Source organism: Moschus berezovskii, chromosome 23, assembly GCF_049115385.1.
Source record: "Moschus berezovskii isolate FMDL1 chromosome 23, NW_MosBer_1.0, whole genome shotgun sequence".
NCBI lineage: Eukaryota > Metazoa > Chordata > Mammalia > Artiodactyla > Moschidae > Moschus > Moschus berezovskii.
The window spans coordinates 47,635,848-47,648,288 of NC_142482.1; the positions used below are offsets into that span (position 1 = coordinate 47,635,848).

Sequence of the window (12,441 nt, forward strand, 5' to 3'; positions counted from 1 at the left end):
GGGTCGGACACGACTGAGCGACTTCACTTTCACTTTCACACATTGGAGAAGGAAATGGCAACCCACTCCAGTGTTCTTGCCTGGAGAATCCCAGAGACGGGGGAGCCTGGTGGGCTTCCGTCTATGGGGTCACACAGAGTCGGACGCGACTGAAGTGACTTAGCAGCAGCTACCATATCCACCACTTCCACCACCAGATCCATAACCACCACCATAGGGACTGCTCTAGCTTCTTCCACCAAAACTACCCCCTTTCTTGGGTCCATAATTTGATTGCTGTTGTCCACTATAATTTCCAAAATCATTATAGTTTCCACCACCACCATCAGTTCAGTTCAGTTCAGTCGCTCAGTCGTGTCCGACTCTCCGCAACCCCATGAATCACAGCACACCAGGCCTCCCTGTCCATCACCAACTCCCGGAGTTCACTCAAACTCATGTCCACAGAGTCAATGATGCCATTCAGCCATCTCATTCTTGGTCGTCCCCTTCTCCTCCCGCCCCCAACCTTTCCCAGCATCAGAGTCTTTTCCAGTGAGTCAACTCGTCGCATGAGGTGGCCAAAGTATTGCAGTTTCAGCTTTAGCATCAGTCCTTCCAATGAACACCCAGGATCGATCTCCCTTAGAATGGACTGGTTGGATCTCCTTGCGGTAAAAGGGACTCTCAAGAGTCTTCTCCAACACCACAGTTCAAAAGCATCAATTCTTTGGCAATCAACTTTCTTCACAGTCCAACTCTCACATCCATACATGACCATGGGAAAAACCATAGCCCTGACTAGACGGACCTTGGTTGGCAAAGTAATGTCTCTGCTTTTTAATATACTATCAAGGTTGGACATAACTTTCCTTCCAAGGAGTAAGCATCTTTTAATTTCATGGCTGCAGTTAGCATCTGCAGTGATTTTGGAGCCCCAAAAAATAAAGTCTGAAACTGTTTCCACTGTTTTTCCATCTATTTCCCATGAAGTGATGGGACCAGATGCCATGATCTTTGTTTTCTGAATGTTGAGCTTCAAGCCAACCTTGACACTCTCCTCTTTCACTTTCATCAAGAGGCTTTTTAGTTCCTCTTCACTTTCTGCCATAAGGGTAGTGTCATCTGCATATCTGAGATTATTGGTATTTCTCCCAGCAATCTTGATTCCAGCTTATGCTTCTTCCAGCCCAGCGTTCCTCATGATGTACTCTGCATATAAGTTAAGTAAGCAAGGTGACAATATACAGCCTTGACGCACTCCTTTTCCTATTTGGAACCAGTCTGTTGTTCCATGTCCAGTTCTAACTGTTGCTTCCTGACCTGCATACAGGTTTCTCAGCAGTGGCCGCAGGACTGGAAAAGGTCAGTCTTCATTCCAATCCCAAAGAAAGGCAATGCCAAAGAATGCTCAAACTACCGCACAATTGCACTCATCTCACACGCTAGTAAAGTCATGCTCAAAATTCTCCAAGCCAGGCTTCAGCAATATGTGAACCGTGAACTCCCAGATGTTCAAGCAGGTTTTAGAAAAGGCAGAGGCACCAGAGATCAAATTGCCAACCACCACCATAGTTACCTCCAAAATTTCCTCCTTCATTGTAACCATCATATCCTCCACCACCACCACCATATCCACCACCTTGGTTTCCATATCCTGGTCCACCACCACCGTAACCTTCTCTACTACTATAACCAGGACCACCGCCATAGTTGCCACCATCACCTCCAAATCCATTATATCCACCATCACCTCCTCCATAACTCCCTCTGCTGCCACCACCTCCACCACCATAGCCTCCTCTTCCACCAAAGTTTCCACCACAGCCAAAGTTCCCTCCACCACCTCCAAAGTTTCCTCCACGACCCATAAAGTTGCCAGATCCACCTCCATGACCTCTTTGTGATGCAGCAGATTGCATCTCTTCTTTAGAAAGGGCCTTTTTCACTTCACAATTATGCCCATTAATAGTGTGGTATTTCTGAACAACCACTTTATCAACTGTGTCATGATCATCAAAAATTACAAAAGCAAATCCTCTCTTTTTCCCACTCTGCCTGTCTTCCATAACTTTTATGGTTTCAATCTTGCCATACTTTTCAAAGTAGTCTCTCAAATTATATTCTTCTGTATCTTCTTTAATAGCACCCACAAAAATTTTATTCAGTGTTCGATGGGCACCAGGCTTTACAGAATCCTCTCTAGAAACAGCTCGCTTTGGTTCCACTACATGCACATCAACCTTGTGTGGTCGAGCACACGTTGCTGCATCCACTTCTTCAACACAAGTCACAAAACCAAAGCCCCTGGAACATTTTGTTTGGGGGTCTGTCATCACCACACAATCTGTAAGTGTGCCCCGTTTCTCAAAATGTTCTCTTAAGCTGTCATCTGTAGTTTCAAAGCTCAGACCACCAATTAACAGCTTTCTCAACTGCTCTGGTTCCTTGGGATCATGACCCTCCTCCCCCTGGCGGTGGCAGCGACGGCCGGAGTCGGGCTGGGGGAGACTGGATGGTGATTTTACCTCCATTTTGAGACCGGACTCGCCTCTTCCAACTTGAGTTCAATATGGGACCCTGAGGATGGAGGTTTTGACCCTCTGAAGTCAAAAGGTCACTGAGCGGACACTTGTGTGTGCCCAGTTGTCAGTTTGGTGGCCCCAGCCCATCTTAACTGGCTCGGACTCAAGCTGGACAGCAACTGACTCTTAAGTTCCTGAAAGACAACTTAATCAACCGTAAACATAGTGATCCATAAGTCTGAGGTGTTATCTACTGGGGGCAGTGAGAGGAGTTTTGTAATATACTGCCTAAGCTGCATGAAGCTTGCAGGTATGCAGTTTGCAAGAACTATCAGTCAGTGAAGGCAGGTAACAGGATGTTATTTATTAAGCAAGCTATAGTTTAAGGGACTGAACTGATGATGGCCCTCAGTTTCACAGACAGAAATTATACTTTCCGTTCTCATTCAGTTAAGTGAAGAGCTCTTTCTGGTAACTGTACAGGTGGCTGTTGGTTGATTTCTCCTCCTAGTTTTTCTTTGGCTCTCATTCACCCAGAATTTGCCATTATTGACCCAGAATTCCCACACTTACTGGTAACCCTATGAGACTCTGCATTTCCTAATCTGCGATGGTTAGCTCTTTGTTCAGTTTGCTGACATGCTTCACCTGACCAAAATTGCTTGGACCGGGAGCCCTGGAAGAATCAATGATTGCATTTATTCCCTTCCTGGGGCAGAAAGCTTCCATTTCCTTTAAGACAATATCCTTTGCTGTAAAACCGGATTGGTTTCCTCACAAAGCTGCCACGACCCGCCGGCTATTGCCAGCTGTCAGAGGACACACATAACATGACCCGCCAACCATACAAACAGAGGGACTGGGTGGCCGCTGCCTGGTGGGATTTAAGAATGGGGAGAGGTGCCAACTCCCTCCCAGGCCACCTGAGCCCCGCTGCCTGAAACTCCACCAGAGTGAATCGTTTCTTTACAGTAAGCAGTGCCTTTTGGAAAACATTTTTCAAAGAGTTTAGGTCAATTGGTGGTTAAGCGGGTGGGAGGAGGGTCATTACAAAAAGAGGCAAAGAGAAGACAGGTGAAATGAAGGTGGTAACGTACAACTTTCTGTGTGAAGTCTTGTTAAGGCTGCATTGCAACACTGGTGTAAACAGAGTAGGTAGCAGTTATCTGAGAATGACTGCAGTATGGCTCAAACCCACAGGCACATGCCTAATGTGGTCTTACTATTGATTATGTGTTTGTAGGGAAGCGTAATAAATAGGTGAGGATTCAACCTGATTTGTAATTGGCCTACCAATTCAATAGAAATTATAGGGTTTTGCTTAAGACAGTGATGTTCAACAGTGGGCAGTTTGGCCCCATTCTCCCAGGGGTTCTTGGCAATATCTGGAGACATTTTTGGTTGTCACAGTGGGGATGGGAGTGGGTATTGCTGGCATCAAATGGGCAGAGGCCAGGGATGCTGCTAAACATCCTACAAGGCACAGGAAAGCCTCTTCCAAAAAAAGGATGATCCAACTCAAAGTATCAATTGTGCTGAAGTTGAAAAGCCCTACTTTATAGGCAAGTAGCCGGGATGGTAGAAATGACAGAACTGACATATAGTAATTTCTAGTTACACTTTGCACAGGAACAGCAATGTAGGGAAATAGAGTATGAAGGCAGAAAGTGGCCCTTGAATGTTGTTCATCTTCAGAAATTCATTGTTACATCCAGCCCCACAGTCTACTATTTAGACAGTTGGTTTTTGGTCCCTACCTTGAATCTCTTCATCACCATCTCAGAAGGAGAAGGCTAGGAATCTTAGCCAATTCACTTTAAGAAGCTCTGGGCTCCCCTTAGGGTGATACCTAATCAGTAAGTTCTATGGGAGGAGATTTCCTATAGATAAATCACTCAATTGATGTATCTTGCCGAGGGGCAAGAATGTTTTAGTTCCAGGCTTCTAACTCTTCCAGCCAAATTCATGGCAGACAGATGCCATGTGAAGCCATCTTCTAGCTTTCCTTCCCTCTGATAAGAGGAACTTCCTCCTACCTCTCCTCCAACACAGCGTGCATGCTTTAACCCTCATCTGTCTACCTTCTCCATCCCACCACCTCCTTCTCCACGAGCAAGGGCAGGTGACTAAGAGCCGGTACAGAAGGATCTGCCATCACTTACTTCCCGTTATTGATCGATGCACTTTAACAGCAACCCATCCAGAATAAACGGTGATGTCATAGGGTCTCTGGGGAATAAAAGGATTTCTCCATTCCACTCTCCAGTCTGGCAAAGCCACTCCGGACTTTCAAAACAGCAGAGAGATCTTGGGTGAGGGCAAACCAAATTTGGAAATTTCACTAAGCCTCCTGTGTCTGAAGGTAAGTCGATTTGGTTTTGAAAGCTCATTTGGGTGACAGGGGACAGGTGTCATAATCGGCACGTGCTCAGAAGCAGCTGGCAGTGAGCCTGTTACCTGGCACCCCGGACTTAGGGAAGACCTGCCAACTAGGCCTGGGTGTAGGAGAAATTTTGTTCAATCCTTCCTGAACGCTCCATACCCTTAAAAGAATCGCCTCTGCTGGCAATCTGCTCCCTGCAAGCTTTTCTTCTGGTTTCTATCAACCAACCAACCAATCAATTCTTCCCCTTAGCATCAAGGTTTCTAAGACACAGTTTTAGTATCTTCTTACACATATTACTGGACCTACATTACAATCAGATGACACTTTTTCTTTTAATACCAGAAGTGCCCTGATGTAGCCCCACAGAGCCCTCCTTGCTCAAGGGAGGCTCCTATATTCTGACTCTGATCATTTAGTTTCTGATAACGGGTGTCCCTGGAATGCCCCCCATGACTAATGGAAGCATCATTGTACTACAGTCACGATCCATCTTTAGGAGACTCTGGTTTTAGCCCGATTGCAACCTGACTGGTATCTGTAGGATAAAAGAGAAATGTTGCTGAGTAGTCGAGAGAATCTGTCCAGACCTCCAGCCACAGGGAGCAAAGGAAGGACCAGACTAATCTTCATTCTTCCAGCAGAGATATGGAGGCTGGGAAACATCTCAACCGTAGCCACCCAATCATGGCTCCCTCCCTTCTATGCTCCTTTCCATAAAGCACTTAGAGAAGAAGAAAAAAATTAAATCCCTCTTTCCCCCTTGCCTTTATTCTCTTTGCCAAGTTGTGACAAGCCACTGATCTCCACCCTATAAATTATTTAAGATTCCACCTCCACATTGGGATTGGAAAATCAATCTCCCTGATTAAAAAGTGACCAGCTTCACATTTCTAAATGTCTCTTTAATCTTTTAATTATGTCTGGTTACAGACAGCCTGAGTCTCAGAGAACCAGAGAAATGTACTGTGTGCTAACTGAACTCAAAAGATCTGTAGGTCTATCAGCATTTTTTAACTTAACCATCTGGCATGGTTACTGTCATATAGGACTGCCTGAAGAAGCACTGCCTGAAGACGGGAACCTTAATATACTCTGATTTCAGTGTCACATATAAAGTTTTGTTGTTTCTCATTTCTCCAACTAAGTTAAATATTATTGCATCTAACTGGAGATTTTGCAGATATAAACGCTAATTTATATCAGCATGTCAATGTTCATGTATAGGCCTGAGAATTCAACCCAAATCCACCATCAAAGGGCAAGTCAAAGCAGCCCAGCTAAATGTATACATTTTTAAATCGATTCCGGTGCCAAGATTGTCAGAAGAAGAATTACAGTCACTCCAACAACCCAATTCTTCATGAGAAACTACTCCTCTCTGGTGAGCTAGATGAAAAACAGTCTCCAGAAGGCTTTTAAATGTAAGCAACAGATGATGGAGCAAAGCAAGGGGAGAGGGATCCAGGTAAGCCTCGCAGTGATTCTTGGAGACGTCATTTATTATGTGTGTTGTTTGAAAATGCAGTGAAGTCTGTGATAGCGTGGCCCAAGAAACCAAAGCATTTCAAAGCCCAAAGCACAGACATGCAGCCAGCTATTCTTAACTTGCTATCCCAAGGACCATCAGCAGAAATCCCCACTGGCTGATCAGCTTTCTCAAACACCATAAACCACTGTTTTAAAATATTCTTGCCATGATATGAATTGCGCTGTAAATTTCACAGCCCCCTTTCCAAGTTTCTAGTGGAGAAAACGCACATTTAGCGTTTTAAGGTCCAGTCTAAACAGGCACCACAATGGAGGCTCCAGGGAGATACCTGGAGTGGGAATGGAAGGTTCCAGTACCCTCACTTGTAAATCCGTGCACGGTTGGGATGTTTGGGTGTATAAGACACTGGTGAATCTGAAGCACCACAAAAGATGATGGCAGGCGAGACGAGGGATTCACTGGGAAGGTTCGGTGGCCGTGATCCACTTTGGTGGTCTGTCTTGCCTGGCAAGTTCAGGAGCTTTCCCCATCTCATCGGGTGGGGCAGTGACAGCACCCATTGGACGTGATGTGTTCTGTGGTCTTAGCACCATGTGCCTGTGATAAGGTGAGTCTCTACAACTCTTGAACTCAGAGGACAACCTCCGTACCAGTCCTTGGGTTTCAACGGCATTCCCTGAAATCTCTTGGAAATCATAAAAACAAACATATTCTCCAAGACTATTCTGAAAAAGATGACTTAATTCATGTCACCTATAATACTGCACGAAATTCTTCTGATCTCCATCCTAGCTGCCTCAAAAACACAACCTTGAGCCAGTTTGGACCCTCCAGTTGAGTTGTCATGACATTGTCATGGCCTAGTGATTTCCTTTATAAAATCAACTATTTTCTGTAATACACAATTGTGTATCAATGCATAAAAAAATCTAGGAAACATTGGTTCCTTGGGATGAACTATTTTCAGGGTAGGACAAGAGGTGCAGGTGCAAAGAACAGACTTGTGGACACAGAGGGCGAGGAAGGGGAGGAGATGCACTGAGAGCAGCACTGACGTATACACGTGCGTGCTCAGTCGTCCGACTCTCTGTGACCCCCATGGACGGTAACCTGCCAGGCTCCTCTGTCCCTGGGATTATCGCAACAGGAATATTGGAGGGGGTTGCCATTTCCTCCTCCAGGAGATACCAAGTGTCAAATAGCAGCTAGCTAGTGGGAAGCTGCTGTATAACGGAGGGAGCTTGGCTAGGTGCTCTGTGATGACCTAGAGAGGTGGAATGAGAGGGTGGGAGGGAGACTCAGGAGAAAGGGGATATGTATATACATGTGGCTGATTCATGATGTTGTACAGCAGAAACTTAATACAACATTGTAACACAGTTATATTCCAATTTAAAAGATCAACTTTAAAAAATGTATATGTATGTCCTTATCACTTTAATTTTCCTGGTCTGAAACCCTGTAATCATTTCTGGAGACACACTGGATCTGTTCCTTCCTATTGGATTGGAAGACTATTCAGCTCAAAGCACTGCCCTTTTGACCTAACTTTGTATAAATATAAAGGTCAGAACAGTGAAGCAAGATAAACCCTCACTCACTCACTCACTAGACGTCTATATAGGCCAAGTGAGGAAGGGGTACAGAGATAGATACCCATAGAGATATCCATAGAGACATATCTTTAAATCTATAGGTATAGCTGGAGAGACAGTTTAAAGTCAAGTGAAACATTTAAATAAATACAAGGTAGACTAAAATAAATTCCAAGAGGGAGGAATACTGATTTGTACAAAAAGGTAATTCATTTCCTTTTAGGTGTATTGATTGTGAATTTCCTAAGGGATAAAGATGAGTATGTAGATTAGCTGTTATTAGCATAGAATCCATAATTTGAGCCCTGGAAATAGATTCCCCTGCGGAAAGGAAAGAAAAAGACATGATCAGCAGTAATATTGAGGACTCAAAAGCATAAGCTCAAAGAAGTTCTTGTAAGAGAGTTTAACCTAAAAAGGTATTTCAGAGAGACAGCTGTTGCAGAGCTCAAGGAAACACTAACAGCCAAGAGGCTGTTAGATGGCAGATCCCTTTGGAGCAAGGCACGTGCCTACCACAGTGGGAAATAAATGATGAAGGAATGGTCTAGGCACACAATGGACTTCCAATAATAGGTAGGGGAAAAAAGCTGACCCAAAGAGTGGTACTAGAACTCACAGCTAAATTACATGATGCCAGTTACCTGAGGTGGGGGGGCGGGCAATGTTCTGCAGTGGTCCAAGATGCCAGCTGCCAAGAAGCCTTTTAGCTCCGCAAAGAGGGAAAGCAGCTACTGCCCAGACTGCTACTGTATGGATGACATTGAGGCTAGAACTTTTAACATAATGACGCTAAGAGAATGGCATTGCCTCAACTAGAAAAGGATGAAGGATTGTCTAGCTAAGATTGTTCCTGCATTCATTAATGGATGAAAGATATGATGGAAATACCCGACTCCAGCTCTATGGATGAAAGCTACCAATGCGTGAAAAGACACATAATAAAAAATAAAGACACGTGAACCCTACATCTCACCATCTCCTCTCACCCTTTTTTCTCACTGCGGAGCCTCACAGCCAAAGACTCTCCTATCTGCAGACCCACCAAAGGAAATGATGGCCAAAGAGTCTTTTACATGAAGAATGGAGACAATCTGTTGCCTCCTTTTATTCTGGTGTTGGATTTGAAATGTTATTTGGGCATTTTAAAATAATGTTAGTGTCCTTTAGCTCTATTTGCAGCACTATAGCACAAGAAATCCAGGAGCTAAGAAAGCAATAGTGGTGTATTAGTATTAGCAAATTGTTAAGGAAATACATTCTAAAGGAAGGAAGTGGCAAATGATTCATATATCAGGAAAATAACCTCAACTTGTGCATTCAAACGTTCTTTGATTTATTCACTCGTTTGTTAAATATGCCCAAAGTGCCAAATTCATGCCCAGTATTGCACAAAGGGTGGGGCTTCATGTAAGAACAGCCTATGGCCTCTTAGGTTCACAGCCTGATGGTGAAGGAAGAAAATCTAATAGCTACCATTTATTCTGTACTGACTTTCCATCAGGAACTGTGCATGGCCCTTTATCTGGCTTTGTTCATTTAATATGACAAGTTTGGGATTTAGGTATTACTACATCGGTCTGAGATATCAGGAAATATAGGTGTACCAAGAACAAGTAACTGACCAAAGTCACACAGGCAATACGTGGAATTCAAACCCAGCTTCCCTACATAAGACCGCATTCTTTGCACTGCACCATGGGACCCCCAGAAAAGAATAAGACCTTCAGCCTGCCCTCAAAGATTACACAGGCATGTTTACAGATAATAACAATGATATGATTATTGTAGTCATAACATCACTTCTCAAGGATTACCAGGGCTATTCTAAGGACTGAGGAGCATTTTTGAACCCACACCCACCCCACCACTGGATCAATTCTGAAGGCAGAGCCTGGGGAGTCTCCCCTTGCTGAGCAGCTTCCGTCCATCTCTGGTGATACTCCTGTAGGCTACAGGGCTTGCTAAAATAGAGCATCCATCTGTCTGTCTGTCTGTATTGATCTGTCTATCACATATAGCTATATATCTAGGATAGAACTTATGGCCATATAGACTCATTTCCAACCTTCAGAGCCTTGGTTTCTACATAAAGAGCATCAAGAAAAAGTGATTTAGATATTTTATCACCTTCAAGGGGAGTGATATTCCCACTGCATTGGGTTCCTCAGTTCAGTTCAGTCGCTCAGTCTGTCTGCCCCTTTGCCACCCCATGGACTGCAGCATGCCAGGCCTCCCTGTCCATCACCAACTCCTGGAACTTGCTCGAACTCATGTCCATTGAGTCAGTGATGCCATCCAACCATCTCATCTTCTGTCATCCCCTTTTCCTCCCGCCTTCAATCTTTCCCGGCATCAGGGTCTTTTTAAATGAGTCAGTTCTTCGCATCAGGTGGCCAAAGTATTGGAGCTCCAGCATCAGTCCTTCCAATGAATATTCATGGTTGATCTCCTTTAGGATTGATGGTTGGATCTCCCTGCAGTCCAAGGGACTTTCAAGAGTCTTCTCCAACACCACAGTTCAAAAGCATCAGTTCTTTGGCACTCAGCTTTCTTTATAGTCCAACTCTCACATCCATACATGACCACTGGAAAGACCATAGCTTTGACTAGATGGACCTTTGTTGGAAAAGTAATGTCTCTGCTTTTTAATATGCTATCCAGGTTTGTCATAGTTTTTCTTCCAAGGAGCAAGTGTCTTTTAATTTCATGGCTGCAGTCACCATCTGCAGTGATTTTGGAGCCCCCCAAAATATCATCATCATATTTCCAGCTCATACAGAAGTATATTGCACTAGGTAGGTGATCATTACAATGTTTACTGAAGAAAAGGAGAAAACTGCATGTCTGTTAATTCACTGTTGGTATTGTTGTTTTAAGTTTATTTGTACAAGTCTGTGGGCGAAGTCCTAGGAGAATGGTTGACATGAAACTGAATAAAACAAACTCTGGTCTAACGTGTTTAGCACATCCCACTTTAACATATTATTTGTTTAATATAAGGGAAGATTGGGTCAACACCTATCAACCTTGAAATGAATGCAATGTTAATATTATACATAAATTGGCACTCTAATTTCATTTATCAATATATAAGCTATAACTCAGAAGTAATCAAGATACAAAATTCATATCTACTTAAATATGAGACAGTGAATACATGCATATATGTATTTATCCCACTTCCTCCTGGGACCCCACTCACATGTCAATAAAAGAATATAAAAGTAAAAACTCACAAGAAAAAGAGAACAGCAAAGAGGGACAAGGATGTCAACACATATCTGCTATATGAAGTCTACTGGAGAAGTGACAATAGGTTAAGCTGAGGATTCTGTGAGCCCACGGAGGCAACCCAAGAAGGAACAAGCCAGCCATCCCTCAGAATTCCGGGAAGTCTCAAGAGCTGGAGGTGTGGGGCCTGCAGAAGGTACAGGCACGTGGTCAAGGGTGAGTGAAAGTCTACACAGGGCAGGCAGCTTCTTCAGTCCGTCCATCATCACCACCTGCCTCCCACCTTCAGAGACAGGTGACTTATTCTCTCAAACAATGGAACCAAAATGGGCTCAGGACCAGGGAGTCAGGGCAAAAGCACAGAAGACAGAGAAAGAGGGCTGTTAGCAAAAGTCTGATCAACAAACTCTTCTAGCCTCCTCCTACCTACCACCCAGAAAGCCTCAGCCAAGTTTATAATCCCGGGGAAGAGCTTTGGAAAAGCCTGTTGTCAAGAAATCAAAAGGTTTAAGGAAAAAGATCTGTAGAATTCAGGAGTAAACTAATAAAAATGTTGGCTTGCTGCCCCATCCTTCTGTAGTGAATCCCTCGGTTGGTGAGCTTTACATAACACAGAACGTTCAGTTCACACGTGACCCCTCACAGCCAAGGATCACAAGATTTGAGGGGTAGCCTCCAAGAGGAAAAACAGACAAAACAAGCAAACAGGAAGCAAGATAACCAGAGGGAAGAAAGACAATGCAGAGGTTAGAAGAACCCTTCCAATAAAGTATGATGACTATTCACAGAGAGGTCAAAAGACAGATGGCATCTATAAAATAGCACCAAGCTTAAGTCCTGGAAAAATGGAACAATCTTAGAACATGAAAGACTCCCTAGAAATTAGAAATGTGGGTCTTGATATTTTAAAAATATCAATAGCAAGTTTGGGAGAGAAACTAGGTGAAATCTTCCAGAATATAAAACAGAAAGATAGTGCAGGCATTTGTGAGAGAAAAGATAAGAATAATCCAGAAGGGTGAATAACTGACCAATAAGAGTTCCACGGGAGAAATCAGGGAGATTGAGGATCAGAGAGAGAAACAGGGCTTGTAAGCAATAAATTATTGAAGAAACACTATAAGAATATTTCATAGACCCAAAGGATATGAGTCTTTAAAGGTCCAAAAGGATATGGAACTTTCGATTAAAAGGACAACTAAATGCCAAACACAATAAGACCCAACCGAAGTA

General features: G+C 43.7%; 1 pseudogene; it reads right to left on the reverse strand.

Moving 5' to 3' along the window:
- Positions 1-1,505: 1,505 nt before the first annotated feature.
- Positions 1,506-2,715, reverse strand: LOC129543207 (heterogeneous nuclear ribonucleoprotein A3 pseudogene; annotated as a pseudogene).
- Between the last annotated feature and the right edge of the window lie 9,726 nt (positions 2,716-12,441).